The sequence below is a fragment of the Scyliorhinus torazame genome, chromosome 29 (assembly GCF_047496885.1).
Source record: "Scyliorhinus torazame isolate Kashiwa2021f chromosome 29, sScyTor2.1, whole genome shotgun sequence".
Taxonomy (NCBI): Eukaryota; Metazoa; Chordata; class Chondrichthyes; order Carcharhiniformes; family Scyliorhinidae; genus Scyliorhinus; species Scyliorhinus torazame.
In genome coordinates this window covers 8,683,153-8,702,131 of record NC_092735.1, presented here as the reverse complement: position 1 = coordinate 8,702,131, position 18,979 = coordinate 8,683,153, and the positions used below count along the sequence as shown (strand labels likewise).

General features: G+C 47.6%; 1 long non-coding RNA gene across 2 annotated transcripts in view; it reads left to right on the top strand.

Moving 5' to 3' along the window:
• LOC140403725 (uncharacterized) overlaps window positions 1-18,979 on the top strand; it is a 163,805-nt gene that overhangs the window by 129,376 nt on the left and 15,450 nt on the right. The window contains exon 3 of one of the 2 annotated variants that reach the window (XR_011938403.1): window positions 1,325-1,454. This is a non-coding gene — a long non-coding RNA (uncharacterized lncRNA). Of the gene's footprint in view, window positions 1-1,324; window positions 2,509-18,979 lie in introns of those variants that run through there. The other variant, XR_011938402.1, reaches the window with a different exon arrangement.

Here is an 18,979-nt window from a genome sequence, read left to right as displayed (position 1 = left end):
TACCTTGTAACTATCCATCGCCCCAACCGAACTTCACACTTCATCTTCACATAGGCCTCCTTCTTCCTCTTAACAAGAGATTCCACTTCCTTGGTAAACCACGGTTCCCTCGCTCGACGCCTTCCTCCCTGTCTGACCGGTACATACTTATCAAGAACACGCAGTAGCTGATCCTTGAACAAGCCCCACTTATCCAGTGTGCCCAACACTTGCAGCCTACTTCTCCACCTTATCCCCCCCAAGTCACGTCTAATGGCATCATAATTGCCCTTCCCCCAGCTATAACTCTTGCCCTGCGGTGTATACTTATCCCTTTCCATCATTAACGTAAACGTCACCGAATTGTGGTCACTGTCCCCAAAGTGCTCTCCTACCTCCAAATCCAACACCTGGCCTGGTTCATTACCCAAAACCAAATCCAACGTGGCCTCGCCTCTTGTTGGCCTGTCAACATATTGTTTCAGGAAACCCTCCTGCACACACTGTACAAAAAACGACCCATCTATTGTACTCGAACTATATCTTTTCCAGTCAATATTTGGAAAGTTAAAGTCTCCCATAATAACTACCCTGTTACTATCACTCATATCCAGAATCATCTTCGCCATCCTTTCCTCTACATCCGTAGAACTATTTGGAGGCCTATAAAAAACTCCCAACAGGGTGACCTCTCCTTTCCTGTTTCTAACTTCAGCCCATACTACCTCGGAAGAAGAGTCCCCATCTAGCATCCTCTCCGCCACCGTAATACTGCTCTTGACTAGCAGCGCCACACCTCCCCCTCTTTTGCCTCCTTCTCTGAGCTTACTAAAACACCTAAACCCCGGAACCTGCAACATCCATTCCTGTCCCTGCTCTATCCATGTCTCCGAAATGGCCACAACATCGAAGTCCCAGGTACCAACCCATGCTGCCAGTTCCCCTACCTTGTTTCGTATACAAGCAGTTGAGGCTCCTTCATTAAATGCTTTTAAGATAAAGATAGATAGTTTTTTGAAGAATAAAGGGATTCAGGACAATGGTGTTCGGGCCGGAAAGTGGAGCTGAGCCCACAAAAGATCAGCCATGATCTCATTGAATGGCGGAGCAGGCTCGAGGGACCAGATGGCCTACTCCTGCTCCTAGTTCTTATGTTCTTGTGTGTGCCCTGTCCTTATATACCCCCTTGTGGTAGTGTCACCTCTGGGTGTCTTGACTGCCCATTGGTCGTGTCCTATTCTATGTGTTCATTAGCTGTATGTCTGCATGTCATGACGTCTCTGGTGCTCCCTCTAGTGTTTACTTAGTCGTAGTGTATTTACATTAACCCCTTGTGTATTTACAGTGATGCATATCACCACAGAGGTTAGCTGGACACTGTCCTGAGGATCTCCTGTGATGTTCTGAGGCTGAGATGACTGGATTCTACCAATCTTAATCATTCTACTTTGAGCTAGATGTGACTCCAACCACTGGTGAGTTCATCTCCGGATCCCCATTGACTTTGGTTTTTACCAGGCTTCCTCGGTCAAAGCTGCCTCGATGTCAAGGGGAGGCACTCTCACCTCACGTCTGGAATTCAGCTCTTTTATTCACGTTTGGACCAAGACTGTAATGAGGTCTGGATGTGAACCCAAGCTGAGTACGGATGAGCAGATCATAAGTAAGTGCCAACCAGGAGCACTGTTGACAATTCCTTCCTTCACTTTAATGATTGAGGGTAGGCTGGTAGTGTGATGATGACGAGGTAGTGAAGAATCAGCTAACTTGGATTTAATAGGTTTGTCAATTAGTCTTCAAATTACAGAGCATTTCAAACTAAAAGCAATAAAATACAAAAGTGTGATTATTGACAAAATTGGGGAATTATGTTGATATGTTAGAGGCTAATATAAAAAATTCATGTGAAATTTGTGATTTGGAAAAATGACCCATTATTGATTTTTAAAATAGGTAAGCATTGATTCTGTTCATGTGGATTACCAATTTTTCTTTGTCCTAGATTTTGACAGGTATGAGCTTTATCTACGCAGTAGCTGTCATGTCCATTTAAGGTCACTGTCCTGAAATTTGTCATGTTAATTCGCTGCAGATTATACAGCCAGCTCTCATTTGTCCACTGTATTTAGATGAGGTTGAAATGTAGCTAACACAGCATTGTTGGCGGAATCTGCCATTTCAGTACGTTACATAGAAACATAGAAAATAGGAGCAGGTGGAGGCCATTCGGCCCTTCGAGCCTGCTCCGCCATTCATTATGGTCATGGCTGATCATCCAACCCAATAGTCTAATCCCGCTGTCTCCCAGTGCCCTTTGATCCCCTAAGTGCTATATCTACCTGCTTCTTGAAAACATACAATTAATCCCTTGTATCGTACACCTCAATATACTCCACCTGTTTCAGAAAAAGAATCAAAGCCTCAGCTGTGTCATTGCTCAATTCGTCCAATTTCAGCTCTGCTGCCACCTGCAGGAACCGTTTCACATCAACCTCAGAAACAATATTCTTACTGCGATATTTCAGAAACTGTCAAAACATAAAACATCAATGGCTGATTAAACACTACTATGACCCATAAAGTTGCAACCCTGTCAAAATAATTATCCTTAAGTGTTATCATGATTGAAGCTAATGGCAAGGTCACTAAGAGAATTTTGAAATCTGCATGAATTTCTGGTCCTTCATATATCAGAATCATAGGATAGTTAATAATAATCTTTATTATAATAATGTTTATTATTGTCACAAGTAGGCTTACATAAACACTGTAAGAAGTTTTACAACACCAGGTTAAAGTCCAACAGGTTTGTTTGGAGTCACTAGCTTTCGGAGCGCTGCTCCTTCCTCAGGTAAGTGAAGAGGTGGGTTCCACAAACTCATAGATAGACAAAGTCAATGATGCAACATGATACTTTGAATGCAAACCTTAGCAGGTAATTAAGTCGGTGCTGTTAAGGAATGGGTTAAGAAACATTCCAATTAGATGTCTCATTGATGTTAAGTATCCAATAATTGACACGTATATGTAAAGAGGCTGCAGGTGGCCTTTGAGGCATGTGATGTGGTGATAGAGTTTTGGTACAGAGTGCGTTCAAGGAAAAATAAAGGTGTTTGGGAAAAGGAGTAGAACTCTTGACTCTTTACTCAACAGCAGCCAAAGGCTAACAGGTATGACTGGAGAGAGGGATAATCATTGGTAGACGAGTACAGACCCAGAGTCCTCAACTGTTCCTCATACGACAAGCTCTTCATTCCAGGGATCATTCTTGTGAGCCTCCTCTGGACCCTTTCCAAGGCCAGCACATCCTTCCTTAGACATGGGGCCCAAAACTGCTCACAATACTCCAAATGGGGTCTGACCAGAGGCTTATACAGCCTCAGAAGTACATCCCTGCTCTTGTTTCTAGCCCTTTTGACATGAATGCTAACATTGCATTTGCCTTCCTAACTGCTGCCTGAGCCTGCACGTTAACCTTACGAGAATCGTGAATAAGGATTCCCAAGTCCCTTTGTGCATCTGATTTCCAAATCATTTTTAATTTAGAAAATAGTCTATGCCTAGATTCCTCCTTCCAAAGTGCATAACCTCACACTTTTCCACATTGTATTCCATCTCCCACTTCTTTGCCCACTCTTCTAGCCTGTCCAAGTCCTTCTGCAGCCCCCTTGCTTCCTCAATACTACCTTTCCCTCTACAGATCTTTGTACCATCTGCAAACTTAGCAACATTTCCTTCAGTACCTCCTTCTAGATCATTAATGTATATTGTGAAAAGTTGTGGTCCCAGCACAGACCCCTGAGGCACACCACTAGTCACCGGCTGCCATCCTCTAAAAGACCCCTTTATCCCCACTCTCTGCCTTCTGCCAGTCAGCCAATCTCTATCCATGCCAGGATCCTACCCTTAACACCATGGGCTCTTAACTTATTTAACAGTCTCCTATGCGGCACCTTGTCAAAGACCTTCTGGAAATCTAAATAAATCATGTCCACTGGTTCTCCTTTGAATAACTTCCTTGTTACCTCCTCAAAGAATTCTAGCAAATTTGTCAGACATGACCTCCCCTTGATGAAGCTGTGCTGATTCAGTCCTATTTTATCATGCACATCCAAGTACTCCGCAATCTCATCTTTAATAATGAACTCTAAAATCTTACCAATGACCAAAGTCAGGCTAACCGGCCTATAATTTCCCATCTTCTGCCTCCCTTCCTTCTTAAACAGCGGTATTACATTCACCACTTTCCAGTCCTCTGGGACCCTTCCTGCGTCTAGTGATTCCTGAAAGATCACCACCAATGCCTCCACAATCTCCTCAGCTATCTCTTTTAGAACCTTGGGGTGTAGTCCATCCGGTCCAGGTGATTTATCCACATTCAGACCATTCAGTTTCCCCAGAACCTTCTCCTTAGTGATGGCCACTGCACTCACCTCTGCTCCCTGATTCTCCTGGAGCTCTGGCATCCCACTGGTGTCTTCCACCATGAAGGCTGATGCAAAGTAACTATTCAGTTCTTCTGCCATTGCTGTTTCCCATTATTACTTCTCCAGCCACATTTTCCAGTGGTCCAATGTTTATTTTTGCCTCTCTTTTATCTTTTATATATTGAAAAAAAACTCTTCCTATCTTATTTTATAATACCAGCTAGCTTGCACACATATTTCATCTTCTCCCCCCTTATTGCTTTTTTAGTTGCCCTCTGCTCACTTTTAAAGGCTTCCCAATCCTCTGGCTTCCCACTAATTCTTGCCACTTTGTCAGCTTTTTCTTTTGCTTTTATGCTGTCCTAGCCATTCAGATAATAATCTTCTTTCATGATTTTGCTACCAAAGTGGATAATCTCACATTTATCCAAATTATACTGCATCTGCCATACACGTGCCTACTCGCTCAACATGTCCAATAACACTGAAGCATCTCTGCAAACTCCTCACAGCTCACCATCCGACCCAGCTTTGTGTCATCTGCAAATTTGGAGATATTGGGCGAACTTCTCTGTGTCGGAGGCTAAGAATTAACGTTGGGACTGAATTGCATGCAGTTCGTGTTCCTGGTTGGGGCAATATTTGTGGAGCAGTTCAAGACATACTGTAGCCATCTGGGATGGCCACTTACAAAGGGAAACATGGCCACTTACAAAGGGAAGTATGGCCACTTGCAAAGAATCATGGGAAATATGGCCAATGCAGGATCCAGACGAACTCAGAGCTTAAGTGTATATTTGCCACTAGATAACCAGACACTATCGAAACCCCCAGCCGATTTGCATTCTAATGGCCCATTTCCCCAGGACAAAAGACTTGTACTCAGGTATCAGATACAGATCCAGACGCATCGGCGCCACTCCCTTCACCCAGGAAGCCCAAAAAGCCAAGGTCAATGACTGCTCAGGATTCGCCCAGCCATCAAGGCACCCGCCCCTTTATTGGCTAAAATTGAAGGCAGTAATCGAAGCCTGCTGAATTATTGGGTCCAAAGCTAAGGACCGCCCAAAAGAGCGCGAAATCCCCAAAGGATAAAAAGGAACACTGCCATGTGTTCAGTCTCTTTTGGCCCCGGCACACCGGCGCTCTCTTGGCCTGGCCTACGCCTGATACCAATTGCAACACCACGACCAGAAGCAAGTTCAAGATCAACGACCGCCACCAGACGGATGAGCCCAGCAGAAACAAAGTCACTTCTTCAGACCCAGCCACACCAGATCCGAACAAAGGCCTTGTTCCTCTGCATAAAGCCGGGTGCCTGAAGTTAAGTACAGGTTGTTGTAGTGTTAGGTGTATTTTAGCTCGTAGTGTTTTGTTGCATGTCGGAGTAATTCTTGTGTGTAAATAAACTATCATTGAACTGGAACTAACTAACTGGTTGTTGGGTCTTTGATCGATATCCGGTTAAACCTTGTGGTGGTATCATCTGATACCTGGCAACTCTGAAAGCAATATCCTCATTAATAACTGTCAGATTAATATCTGAATAAAGTAGATACCCCAAACTTGGCAACATTATTGGTGACGCTGGTGGGATAGTATTCCACTCATTAAAAAGAGCAACATTATTGGCGTCTCCAGTGTCGATTGGCAACAATGCCAATGGACTAGCACTCTGCTGGCGCATATTCCGAACAACATCTAGCCCAGCTAGCATTCTAACCAGAGTTAACGGCCAAGAGCCTGGCAGCTGAATCTGTTTTTAAGAGCTCCACTTACCACACACTCATTGCAGCCACCAAGATGGCTCAGAGAAGACCTGCACCCTGATGTTGGAAGTCCCAAGTGGATTCAGAGCTCCATGCCCATGAGGAGTGGAGGAACATACTCTTACTTAGTGTGGGCCGCATGCTCAAGCCTGCCCTCCTGAACACTGCCTGGGAGTGGTGGCAGCGGCAATCAGCACTGCCAGTCTCACCAGAAAGAGACAGCTGGTAATCCAGAGGGGTGGGGGTCACTGGTGAGTCTGGCAGAGAACCAGGGAGGGTTCCAAGGGAAGATGGAGAGCTTTGACAAAGAGTCATGCAGACTCAAAACGTTAGCTCCCTTCTCTCTCCACAGATGCTGTCAGACCTGCTGAAATTGTCCAGTATTTTCTGTTTTTAATTTGTTTTGATTTTTGGTTTGATTTATTGTCACATTTACCGAAGTACAGTGAAAAGTATTTTTTTGCGGCCGAGAGAACGTACACAGTAGGTACATAGTAGACAAAAAGAATAATCAACAGAGTACAACTGGGGCTGAATTAGCACAGGGCTAAATGGCTGGCTTTGAAAGCAGACCAAGGCAGGCCAGCAGCACGGTTCAATTCCCGTACCATCCTCCCCGAACAGGCGCCGCAATGTGGCGACTAGGGGCTTTTCACAGTAACTTCATTTGAAGCCTGCTTGTGACAATAAGCGATTTTCATTTTCATTCATTTCATTTCATTGACACATGGTACATCGACAAATTGTGATTGGTTACAGTGCGGAACAAGGGACCAAACAAAGCAAATACATGAGCAAAAGCAGGATAGGGCGTCGTGAACAGTGTTCTTACAGGGAACAGATCAGTCCAAAGGGGAGTCATTGAGCAGTCTTGTAGCTGTGGGGAAGAAGCTGTTTCTATGTCTGGATGCGCGGGTCTTCAGACTTCTGTACCTTCTGCCTGATGGACGGGTCTGGAAGAAGGCAATGCCTGGGTGGGAAGGGTCTCTGAAAATGCTGTCTGCCTTAGTGAGGCAGCGGGAGGTGTAGACAGAATCAATGTGAGGGTGGCAAGCTTGTGGGATGCCAGTTTTTATCTAGAGTTCCAAAGGCTGCGGTGAAGGTGTCCTCTGGTTGGGGTGAGCTCTGCTGAATATTCTGAGGTCTTCAAGAGTTCAGTAGGTGTCCTGGGATACTGCAAGCACAAGCTTCAAGGCTGGTGTGATGAGAATGATGAAAGCATCTCCCATATTTTCAAACAGAAACAGTTTGCACATAAAAGTCTTCTAGTAGGTCCCACAGGCACAACCAAGCATCAATCCCGTAAAAATGCAGAAAAACAAATTTCAGCGTGTTGGAATGCATTACGACTGGTGGAATGCAAACGCTGATAAGCTGCAACATCTAGCTAACAGGCATGACCCATGTTTTTGCAATGAACTGAAGACTATATATGGCCCACCCACCATATCCTTTGCTACTATCCTAACAGCTGACAGAAATGCCTAATCACTGGTGAGGCATCAGTCATAGAAAAGTGGGTTGAGCACTTTGCCAAGCTCCTCAACAGAGACTTACAAATCCTGAAAATTCTCTGTATCAAATTGAAAGAAAGCCTATCTTTTCCCCCTTCCACTGAAGAGGTGGCAAATACAATCCAATCAACCAAGCAAGGCAATGGAAGTGTAATGGTACCGAGCTTGTTAACAAACCTACAGCCATCTACAAGAACAGCTGGGATCAGGAAAAAGGTTCACGCGACCTCGAAGAATGCCAACATGGCATCTGGAGGCAGAAAGAATCAAAAATTTTACACAGCAAACATTGAAGAATAAGTCTTCTGTCAATCCCAAGAAAGATCCTCATAAGGGCCCGATTAAATAGTCCAGGAGAAAACCTCACAGATGATGCCCTCCCAGTGTGTTTTAGGGCTAACTGCGAGAAAGCCAATATACTAATATGGAGCTGGATTCTCTGATTTCGAGGCTATGTCCAGAGGATGTGTCTGGTTTTACGCCAAAAAAGTTGGTGCCGCCCCGGCACCGATCCTCTGACCGGTGAAGGACTAGCGGCCGTGTCACATACGATGCACGGTCTTCCCGATATAAACGCCTGGAGAATTGCCGGGTCTGTGGACGCACATCGCACATGCGCACGGTGCCGACCTGCAGCGGTCGCGCCGTACAACATGGCGTCGGCCGTGCACGGACCCGACCTGCCAGATAGTGCCTCCCTGGACACCCCCAGGCCACCCCCCACCAGTCCCCCAGGCCTCGGCGCAGCCAGCAGCACGCCCCCCCCCCCCCCCCCCCACTGTGGCGCCGCTGGACACAGTCCGCAGCCGCCACGTCGGGTTCATGAAAACTGAGACACACGTGGCCCGCGCCGTCGGGAACTCGGCCCATCGGGGGCAGAGCATCGGGAGAGGGCCTTCAGTTAACGTCCTGAGGCCATCCCAACGGCGTGTGGCGTACTCCTTGATGATGCCGTTTTGGAGGGGGCGGAGCATCCGAAAACAGGCACCGCCCCCAATTTGGCCATGAACAGGGATTCTCCACCTTATCGCCGATTACGATATCGCCGTTGGGCAACGGAGAATCCCGCCCATGGTGTTTGTAACAAGAAAACTTAAGAGACTAACATCTGTTCACAGACCAAATTAAAGCTTTGACAGTGAAAGTTGATCTGATCTATGGCACTTGCTCTCAAGCTAGGATGTCCAAACAAATTTGTCAAAACTCTGCACCTACTGCATAATGACATGGTTGAAAGTGTTTGTGCCTGTGACTTCCGGTGGCAACTATGAGGGAGTAAGTCGCATGTTTGGGGGCTCCCGCTCTGGCCGGACTTTTGGGCCTTTTTCCCCGACTTTTTCGTGGTTTTGAGCTTTGGTTTTGAAGGCGCAGACAATTAGGCTCTGGATCCAGATAATGGTGCATGGAACGGAGAACCCCAAGGGACCGAAAAGGAAGAAATAAAAGTATAAGCAAGGGCTGGGTGGAGGTGGCAGCTGAAGACGACATGGCTGATGTTCGGACCCCTGCTGCGACGGCCCAGCCATCGATGGAGGAGCAGGTCATCCAAGAAGGCTTTGCCAGACAGAAACGGGACTGTTTTGATCCGATAAAGGAGTCGATCAATTGGTTAGATGCCCAGGATCGGACGATTCAGAAGCTGGAGAAAGCACTGGCGGACCAGGAGCACCACCAAATGGTTGTCGAGCTAGAGGTGGGGATGCTGAAGGATCAACAAAAGAGGCTGCTGGAGAAGGTGGAAGATCTGGAGAACAGAGCTCGCTGGCAGAACTTAAGAATTGTCGGTCTCCCTGAAGGGGCTGAGGGGGCTGATGCTGGCACATTTGTGGTGAGTATGTTTCAGAAGCTCCTGGGGGAGGGGGCTTTTCCCCGACCGTTGGAGGTGGACACGGCGTACAGGGTGATGGCAAGGAGCTGTGGCCGGGGGACCCCCCAAGGGCGATGGTGGTCCGGTTCCACAGAGTTTGGGATAAGGAGTGTGTTCTCCAGTGGGCTAAGCGTACGCGGAGCTGCAAATGGGACAATAGCATATTGCGTGTCTACCAGGACCTGAGTGTGGAGGTGGCCAGAAGGAGTGCAGGCTTCAGGCAAGTGAAGGCGATCCTGTTTAAGAAGAAGGTGACATTTGGGCTGCTTTACGCGGCGTGTCTGTGGGTTACGCACGAGGACCAGCGCCATTATTTTGAGTCGCCCAAAGACGCGATGGACTTTGCCACGAAGAAAGGGCTGGTGCTGAACTGAGATCTTTTGGTTTTAAGTTGTAACTTTTCTGAGTGATGTTTATACGTTTTGATTGTCGTTTTTCTTCTGCTTTTAAGTTTGGGTGAAGATGGGGAAGTAAAAGTTATTCGGTTTCTATGGGTTTTCGGTGTTTTGGTGGGGATGGCTGGTGGGGGGCTTTTTACTTTTTATTACTTTGATTTGCACCATTGGGGGGGTTCTTTGTAGGTTTTTCGTTTTGTGTTTGTCTCCTATGGTAATTGGGAGATTGTTCTGTCTCGGTTTGATGAGGGAAGTGGTTTCGATGGGCGGGGGGTGGGGGGAGTAGGGAACAATAGGTGAGAGACTTCTTGGCGCCGGAGGCGAGGGTCACCAGGCTAGCTGAGTGAGCTAGTGTATGGAAGCACAGTGGAGGGGGTGCATATGTTCAATATATGGCAGGGGTTAGGTTACAAGGTGATGTTGCTGGGGGGGGGGGGGGGGGGAAGAGTTCCTCTGCTGACGAGGGAGGGACTTAGGTTTTGGGACAGAGAGGAGGTCGGGGGTGGGGGCTGCCAAGAGGCAGGCCGATGGAGTCGCGGCGCATGGGCCCAGGATAGGGGATGGCTGATTGGTGGAGGCGGGGGGGGGGGGTCGCGGTGCCCCCCAACCAGGCTGATCATCTGGAATGTTAGGGGCTGAATGGGCCAGTCAAGAGGGCACGTGTGTTCGCGCATCTGAGGGCTCTGAGGGCGGACGTGGTGATGTTGCAGGAGACACACCTGAAAGTAGCGGATCAAGTGAGGCTAAGGAAGGGTTGGGTCAGTCAGATCTTTCATTCGGGGCTGGGCACCAAGACTAGAGGGGTGGCGATCTTAATCAATAAGCGGGTGCAATTCCATGTGGGCAGTATAGTCTCGATGGGGGGTGCGTTATGTCATGGTGAGTAGTAAGCTGGAGGGGAGGAAGGTAGTCTTGGTTAATGTGTACGCGCCAAACTGGGACGATGTAGAATTCATAAAGAGGGTACTGGGGAAGATACCTGACCTGGACTCGCACAAGTTGGTGATGGGAGCGGATTTTAATACGGTCATCGACCCCGACCTGGACCGGTTGTGTTTGAAAACGGGGAGGGTGCCAGCAATGGCAAAGGAACTGATAGGGTTCATGGAGCAGATGGGGGGGGGGGTCGACCCATGGAGGTTTAGGTAGCCGACGGGGAGAGAATTTTCTTTTTATTCGCATGTGCATAAGGGATTTTGAGCAGGGATTTGCTGGCGGGGGTGGTGGACACGGGGTACTCGGTCATCACTATTTCGGATCATGCCTCACATTGGGTGGAACTGCAGGTTAGTGAGGAGAACTTCCAGCGCCCGCAATGGAGATTGGACGTGGGCTTGTTGGCGGACGAGGTGGTGTGCGAGAGGGTGAGGAAGTGCATGCAGAACTACCTGCAGGTCAACGGCACGGGGGAAGTCTCAGCAGCGGTGGTCTGGGAGGCGCTGAAGGCAGTGGTGAGAGGGTAGCTGATTTTGATCCCGGCTCATAGGGACAGGACGGATAGGGCAGAGACGGACCGACTGGTAGAGGAGATCCTACAGATAGATAGGAGGTATGCGGCGACCCCGGGGGTGGAGCTGTTAAGGGAACATCGGAGGCTGCAGGCTGGGTTCGGGGTGTTGTCCACAGGCAAGGCTGTGGAGCAGCTTAAAAAGGCGAGGGGGGCATTTTATGAACATGGGGAGAAGGCCAGCAGAATGCTGGCACAACAGCTTAGGAAGAGGGGGGCGGCCAGGGAAATAGAAAAAGTGGTTGATGGGAATGGGAATCTGGTAGGGGACTCGGCTGGGCTAAACAGGGCGTTCAGGAACTTTTACGGCAGATTCTATCGCTCGGAACCCCCCCACTGGGCCCGAGAGGATGAGACGCTTTTTGGATGGACTGACCTTCCCAAGGCTGGGCAGGGAGTTGGTGGATGGGCTGGGGGCCCCTATCAGGGCTGAAGAAATAGCCGAGAGCTTGAAGGCAATGCAGTCGGGTAAGGCCCCAGGGCCGGACGGGTGTCCGGTGGAATTCTACAAGAAATTCTCGGGGATATTAGGGCCGTTGTTGGTCAAGGTTTTTAATGAGGCAAGGGATAGAGAGGTGTTGCCCCCGACGATGTCACAGGCCACTATTTCGTTAATATTGAAGCGGGACAAGAGCCCGGAGCTATGCGGGTCATATAAGCCGATCTCGCTGCTTAATGTAGACGCCAAGCTGCTGGCCAAAGTTTTGGCCTCCAGAATTGAAGATTGTGTGCTGGATGTGATTATGGAGGATCAAACCTAGTTTGTCAAGGGCAGGCAGTTGGTGGCCAATATAAGAAGGCTGCTCAACGTGATTAAGATGCCCTGGAGAGTAGGGAGGTTGAGATAGTGGTGGCCATGGATGGGGAGAAGGCTTTCGACCGGGTGGAGTGGGACTATCTGTAGGAGGTGTTGGGATGATTTGGGTTCGGTAGGGGCTTCATCGACTGGGTTAGGCTGTTGTACCAGGCCCCGGATGCTAGTGTAAGGACGAATAGGATGACCTCGGACTATTTTAGACTGCACCGGGGGACAAGACAGGAATGCCCCCTCTGCACCGGGGGACAAGACAGGAATGCCCTGCCAAACTTCAGTAATTACTACTGGGTGGCCAATATTGCTATGATAAGGAAGTGGGTCTGTTTGGGAGCGGATGGAGGCAGCTTCATGTAGGGGCACCAGCTTGGGGGCGTTGATAACGGCACCTCTGCCGTTCCCGCCGGCGAGATATTCCACCCGTCCCGAGGTGGTGGCGGCCTTGAGGATCTGGGGTCAGTGGAGGAGGTACATTGGAGCAGGGGGAGCATTGGTTTGGTACCCGATATGCGACAACCACCGGTTTGCCCCAGGGAGCCTGGATGGGGGGCTTTGAGCATGGCGAAGGGCAGGAATTGAGAGGATGGGGGACCTATTCCTGGAAAGGAGCTTCCCTAGCTTGAGGGCATTGGAGGAGATGTTTGGGTTGGCAAGGGGGAACAAATTTAGATATTTACAGGTGCGGGACTTTCTGCGCAGGCAGGTATCATCCTTCCCACTCCTGCCACTAAGGGGGATCCAGAATAGGGTAGTGTCTAGAGAATGGGTGGGGGAGGGGAGTGTCTTTGGACACCTACAAAGAACTGATGGGGGTGGAGGAGGCGCAGACCGAAGGGCAGAAACGTAAGTGGGGGAGGAGCTTGGGGGAGAGATGGAGGATGGCTTATGGGCGGACACGTTGAACAGAGTCAACGTGATCGCTACATGCGCCAGGCTCAGCTTGATCCAATTCAAGGTGGTACGCCGGGCCCATATGACAGTGGCCCGGATGAGTAGATTCTTTGGGGTGGAGGACAGGTGTGTGAAATGTGCGGGTGGACCAGCGAAGCATGTCCACATGTTCTGGGCGTGTCCAAAACTTCAGGGATATTGGCAGGGGTTTGTGGACGTCATGTCCAGAGTATTGAAAACAAGGGTGGCAATGAGTTCAGGGGTGGCGATTTTTGGGGTGTCATAAGATCCGGGAGTCCAGGAGGAGAGAGAGGCAGATGTTCTGGCCTTTGCCTCCCTGGTAGCCCGGAGACGGATATTACTGGCTTAGAGGGAGTCTAGGCTCCGAAGTCAGAGGCCTGGTTAACCGACATGGCGAGCTTTCTCAGCCTGGAAAAGATCAAGTTCGCCTTGAGAGGTTCGGTGTCAGGGTTCGCCCGGAGGTGGCAACCGTTCGCCGACTTCTTTGCGGAGAATTAATCGTCAGCGGGGGGGGGGGGGGGGGGGGCTAGGGTAGCGTAGAATAGGGGGTTAAATAGGCAGGTTTTGGAGGGACGGGTGTCGGTGTTTGCACTATGTTTACTGTTCTTTGTACACTGGTTTTATACTGTTGTTTGTAATGGCAGAACATACCTCATTAAAATTGCCTGTGGTGAATACATGAACAGGATGGGAATAGAGGGATACGGACCCCGGAAGTGTAGAAGATTGTAGATTAGTCGGGCAGCATGGTCGGCACGGGCTTGGAGGGCCGAAGGGCCTGTTCCTGTGCTGTACATTTCTTTGTTTTTTGTTCTTTTGTTATCTCAGATGCCTTTGCGTAACTCATGGCGTAAATCAAGGATGCATCATAGCTCCCAACCTTCAATAATTTCTTTGCTGCAATGCTTAAGGGAACCACCAAAGACATGCCTGCAGGCATCAGCATTATGTTCTGCTCAGGGAAGCTTTTATTTCTCCCGACTACGTGCCCCCAAAGTCACAGAGATAGGAAAGTGGATGACTGCGCCATAGCTGGCCACAACAACAAAGACATCCAGGCTACGGCAAACAAATTCTCAAATGCTGCCAAAAAACTTTGGTCTCCAAGAATCAGGTTATGTTTCAGTCAGTACCAGATATAGGCAATGAAGCACCAGACTAAAGCAAGTGACTGATGTCTAATTTGAAAGAAAAAGCAAGTATGTTATTTTCACCCAGACAATAGAGAGCAACAGGTGAAAGTCCTCCTTGCATTAGTTTCAGTGATAGAGATAGAGCCATTACAGCACAGGAGGCCATTTGGCCCATTGTGTTCAGGCCAGACTGCTCCACACAGTGGGTTTCAAATCAATAATCTTTGATCAACCATTATCACTGATCACACATTAAAGTTGTCAGTATTGATAAAGTATTCAGTAAAACAAATTCACAAGATGCATTTAACACAATTTTATTAATTGAGTATATACTGAAGTAGAATCTGTTGCAATTTATGTTAATGTTCCTTACCAAAACAAAAAGTCTGAGAAATCCAGAATTGAAAAGGCAGTTCTGTGCAGAATGCACCAATGTGAAAAGCAGGAATCGACTCCAGGGCTGTGACACCACATGGCAAACTAAACAAAGAGCATATAGTTCAATGTACTCAGAGTGGTTCATTAACATAACACTCTCTTTCACATAGTATACATGACATTAGCATTGAACATAGTTCAGTCAGATATTAGGCCGGTTTATCTTCGTGCAGTGGCTGGACCTCTGTATGAATTCCCCTTTATACACTGCATGTTGGTAAACATTGATTTACTAACTCTTTGCTGAAGACCTGAATGCCAACCAATGGGCTGCTCTAATATCAGGTCCCAAATTTTCAGGTTTTTGACGTACTTTTACCATAGAGTTGTGTCATTACCACTGTGGCACAGTGGTTAGCACTGCTGCCTCACAGCATCAGTGACCTGGGTTCAATTCCGGCCTTGAATGAGTGTCTGTGTTGAGTTTGCATGTTCTCCCAGTGTCTGCGTGGGTTTTCTCCGGGTGCTCCGGTTTCCTCCCACAGTCCAAAGATGTGCAGGTTAGGTGGATTGGTCACGCTAAATTGCCCCTTAGTGTCCAAAAGTTGTGCCTATTAGGTGGTGTTATGGGATGTGGTTTTATAGTGGACTGTGATTGACAGCTTCCATAAACCAGCTGCAGCCTTGATCCATTCATCTCCCTTCATGGATCAGAGACTCTAAGTGGTGAAACCCTAATGTTTACAAACATTGACCACATCTAAAAGAGGTAAGTGTATTCCAAGCACTAACTTCATTTCAATCACTCTCCCTATTCACGAAGTCCCTTGGGGTCTCCCTATTCATGGGGTTCTGGAGGGGAGGCTCTCTATTCATGGGGTCCCATGGGGGATCCTCCTATTGCAGGTGTCCCTATGGAAAGTTCTCCCTATTCAGGTCTCCCTAAGTTTGTGAACAGGTTGGCTTAATCACAGACTGTTGTCAGGGAGAGGAATAGAGTTTGGAGTTCAAAAGCAATGGCTACAGAAAAGCAATCTGATAGTTTAGCAACAGTACAGGAGTTGAGAGAGGTTGTGGTGAGAGCTTGGTGTGGTCAGTGTACAAGTCAGAACTAACACTGCTTTAGGATGATGTCACTAAGAAAAAGCATTGAGATGGGAAATTGAATGGGCCAAGGACCGATCCTTGGGGGGACACCCAGTGTGGGACTAGGAAGAGAAGCCATTGCCAGTGGTTCTTTGACTACAATTAGATAGATAAAAATGCAACCAGGTAAGCTGGACAACAATTGGGAAGCATTGGAGGAGAATGATGTGGTCAACAATGTCAAAGGCTGCAGACAGGTTGAGCAGGACAAGTAGGGTAAGTTCTGCTTTCTCCCAGGCACATAGGATGTATTTTGTGATTATGCTAAGAATTGTTTTGGTACTGTGGCAGGGAGGAAACTAGACTATGGCACACAGCTTCTCTATACCAGGCATTTTCTGAAGCAGACCCACTGAGGGCTAACCTTATCAAATGTTCCTGTCTGTTTCAATCACAACATCCACAACTGCCCCCTTAGATTCTGCTAGCGAGCCTGCCTTCACCATATTTCTCCCCAAAATAACCAATTACTCACAACTAAAAAGCTTGCTCTCTACCATCTCATTGTGCACTGACATCCGGAATTTGGCTGAAACCTGGCTCGTGGATGGAATACTGTGGGATGAAGCCTCCTCTCCTGACTATACTTTTTTAACCACCTGACCCAACCCGACTGCTATGATGGAGGACGGTTCTTATCCCCAAATCACACCTTGGGCTTCCTATTCCTTGTTTCGTAGTGTGGTCAGGGAGCTTTGGGGAATGTCTATTCTCCCAAAGTATGCTGCTTGAGTCTGCAATTTCTCATAACCATTACTCTTTAATTGCAGGAAGTATTTGTACATTTTGACCAATGCATGAGCTTCTCTTCCTTCCAGGTCTCTCTCACTTCTCAGTCAGGTGATCTGACATCATTATTGTTAGTGTAAACTTTCTGCTTTTATAACATGCATGGATATGAATTAATGTTTGCCTTTAAGTTGCTACATGGTGTTTTCCTGCTGAGACAGTGAACTTTAGACTAAGAGTGACTCTAACAGATGTATCCTCCAAAAACAATGGGTCAGTAGTGGCCAGTGCTCCATGGACTGCAGGAGCTGTTATTCTAAGCTGTCAAAACAGCTGCGACCACATCCAGGACTGGCAACTCATGATCTTATGACTGGCAACTCATGGCCTTATGACCTTATGTAATCACGCGCACAACATATGGATTGGACAAATGTAAACTACTGTGTAAAGAATTGATAACTATATATGGAATGAACTGTGATACTAAGAGAATTGATTGGCTGTATGTAAATGAGAATGCAAACTAATTCTGCTTTGAAAGGGTATATTAACACAGTTTAAGTCACAGTTCTGGGAGATAGTGTGCTGGCAGGACCGAGAGGTCCAGGCCCTTTCTCCCAGAGCTCTGCGACAATAAATTGCTTCTTTTGCTCACTTGTGAAAATATTCACCCAACAATTATTATATCAGCACCATGATGTTAACACTTTACAGCTCACCCAGTCTTTATCCCTACCGATTACATTTTCCTGTAATTAGCTCAAAAGTCTCAGCCTTCACATGGTTAGCCTCTGAGGTAAAAACATAAAATACTGGACAATCTCAGAAGGTCTGACAGCTAGCCCTAGCCTTGACAAAGAGTCATTCAGACTTGAAAGGTTAGGTCCCTTCTCTCCACAGATGCTGTCAGACCTGCTAAGATTGTCCAGTATTTCAGCTTTTGTTTCAGATTCCAGCAACTGCAGTAATTTGCTTTTATCTTATTCTCTGAAGTGCCTTGACTAGTCTCCTTAATCTCATTTTGATTTCCTTTTGAAGTTAAAGATAATCTGTACTCTCCCTTCTGTCGGTATGAGTGTTCTTCTCCTGGGTGACTGTAGAGCTCAGTCTTTCTTTTCCTTCATCAGTATCGAGGCAGTAAGCCTGAGTTGGCTTTCTCTCTAAGGATACTAACATGCTACTGTTTCTGCTATGATAAGACCATAAGACATAGGAGCAGAATTAGGCCACTTGGCCCATCGAGTCTGCTCCGCCATTGAATCATGGCTGATATTTGTCTCATCCCCATTCTCTTGCCTTCTCCCCATAACCCTGATCCCCTTATTGATCAAGAACCTATCTATCTCTGTCTTAAAGACACTCAGTGAATTGGCCTCCACAGTCTTCTGCGGTTTGTTCTCACTGGAACGAAGGAGGTTGAGGGGCGACCTGATAGAGGTCTACAAAATCATGAGGGGCATAGACAGAGTGGATAGTCAGGGGCTTTTCCCTGGGGTAGAGGGGTCAATTACTAGGGGGCATAGGTTTAAGGTGAGAGGGGCAAGGTTTAGAGTAGATGTACGAGGCAAGTTTTTTCCACAGAGGGTAGTGGGTGCCTGGAACTCGCTACCGGAGGAGGTGGTGGAAGCAGGGACAATAGTGACATTTAAGGGGCATCTTGACAAATACATGAATAGGATGAGAATAGAGGGATACGGACCCAGGAAGTGTAGAAGATTGTAGTTTAGTTGGGCAGCATGGTCGGCATGGGCTTGGAGGGCCGAAGGGCCTGTTCCTGTGCTGTACATTTCTTTGTTCTTTGTTTGTTCAAAGAGTTCCACAGAATCACCACCCTCTGGCAGAAGAAATTCCTCCTCATCTCTGTTTTAAAGGATCGTCCCATTAGTCTGAGATTGTATCCTCTGCTTCTAGTTTTTTCTACAAGTGGAAACATCCTTTCCACGTCCACTCCAGGTCCACTCTATCCATTCCTCGTAGTATCCTATAAGTTTCAATAAGATCCCCCCTCATCCTTCTAAACTCCAACGAGTACAGAGCCAGAGTCCTCAATCGTTTCTCATACGAAAAGCCCTTCATTCCAGGGATCATTCTTGTGAACCTCCTCAGCACATCCTTCCTGAGATACAGGGCCCAGAACTGCTCACAATCTCCAAATGGTGTCTGACCAAAGCCTTACTCAGCCTCAGATAACCTGGCTTATCTTAACCTGTTTGATCTTGGTGAAATAATTTTTCAAGGATCGTGCCTTCTTTCTGTTGGTCTCAGGCTCACATTCTTTCCCCAGGCTTCAGCACTGATAACCCATGTGCTCTGTGACTGTAATTAAAGATCCCGGCCTGGTTGCTTCTCTGTTCTTCCAATGCTGTTTTATCCTCTTGTGGCCATTGATGATGATTTTGTGTT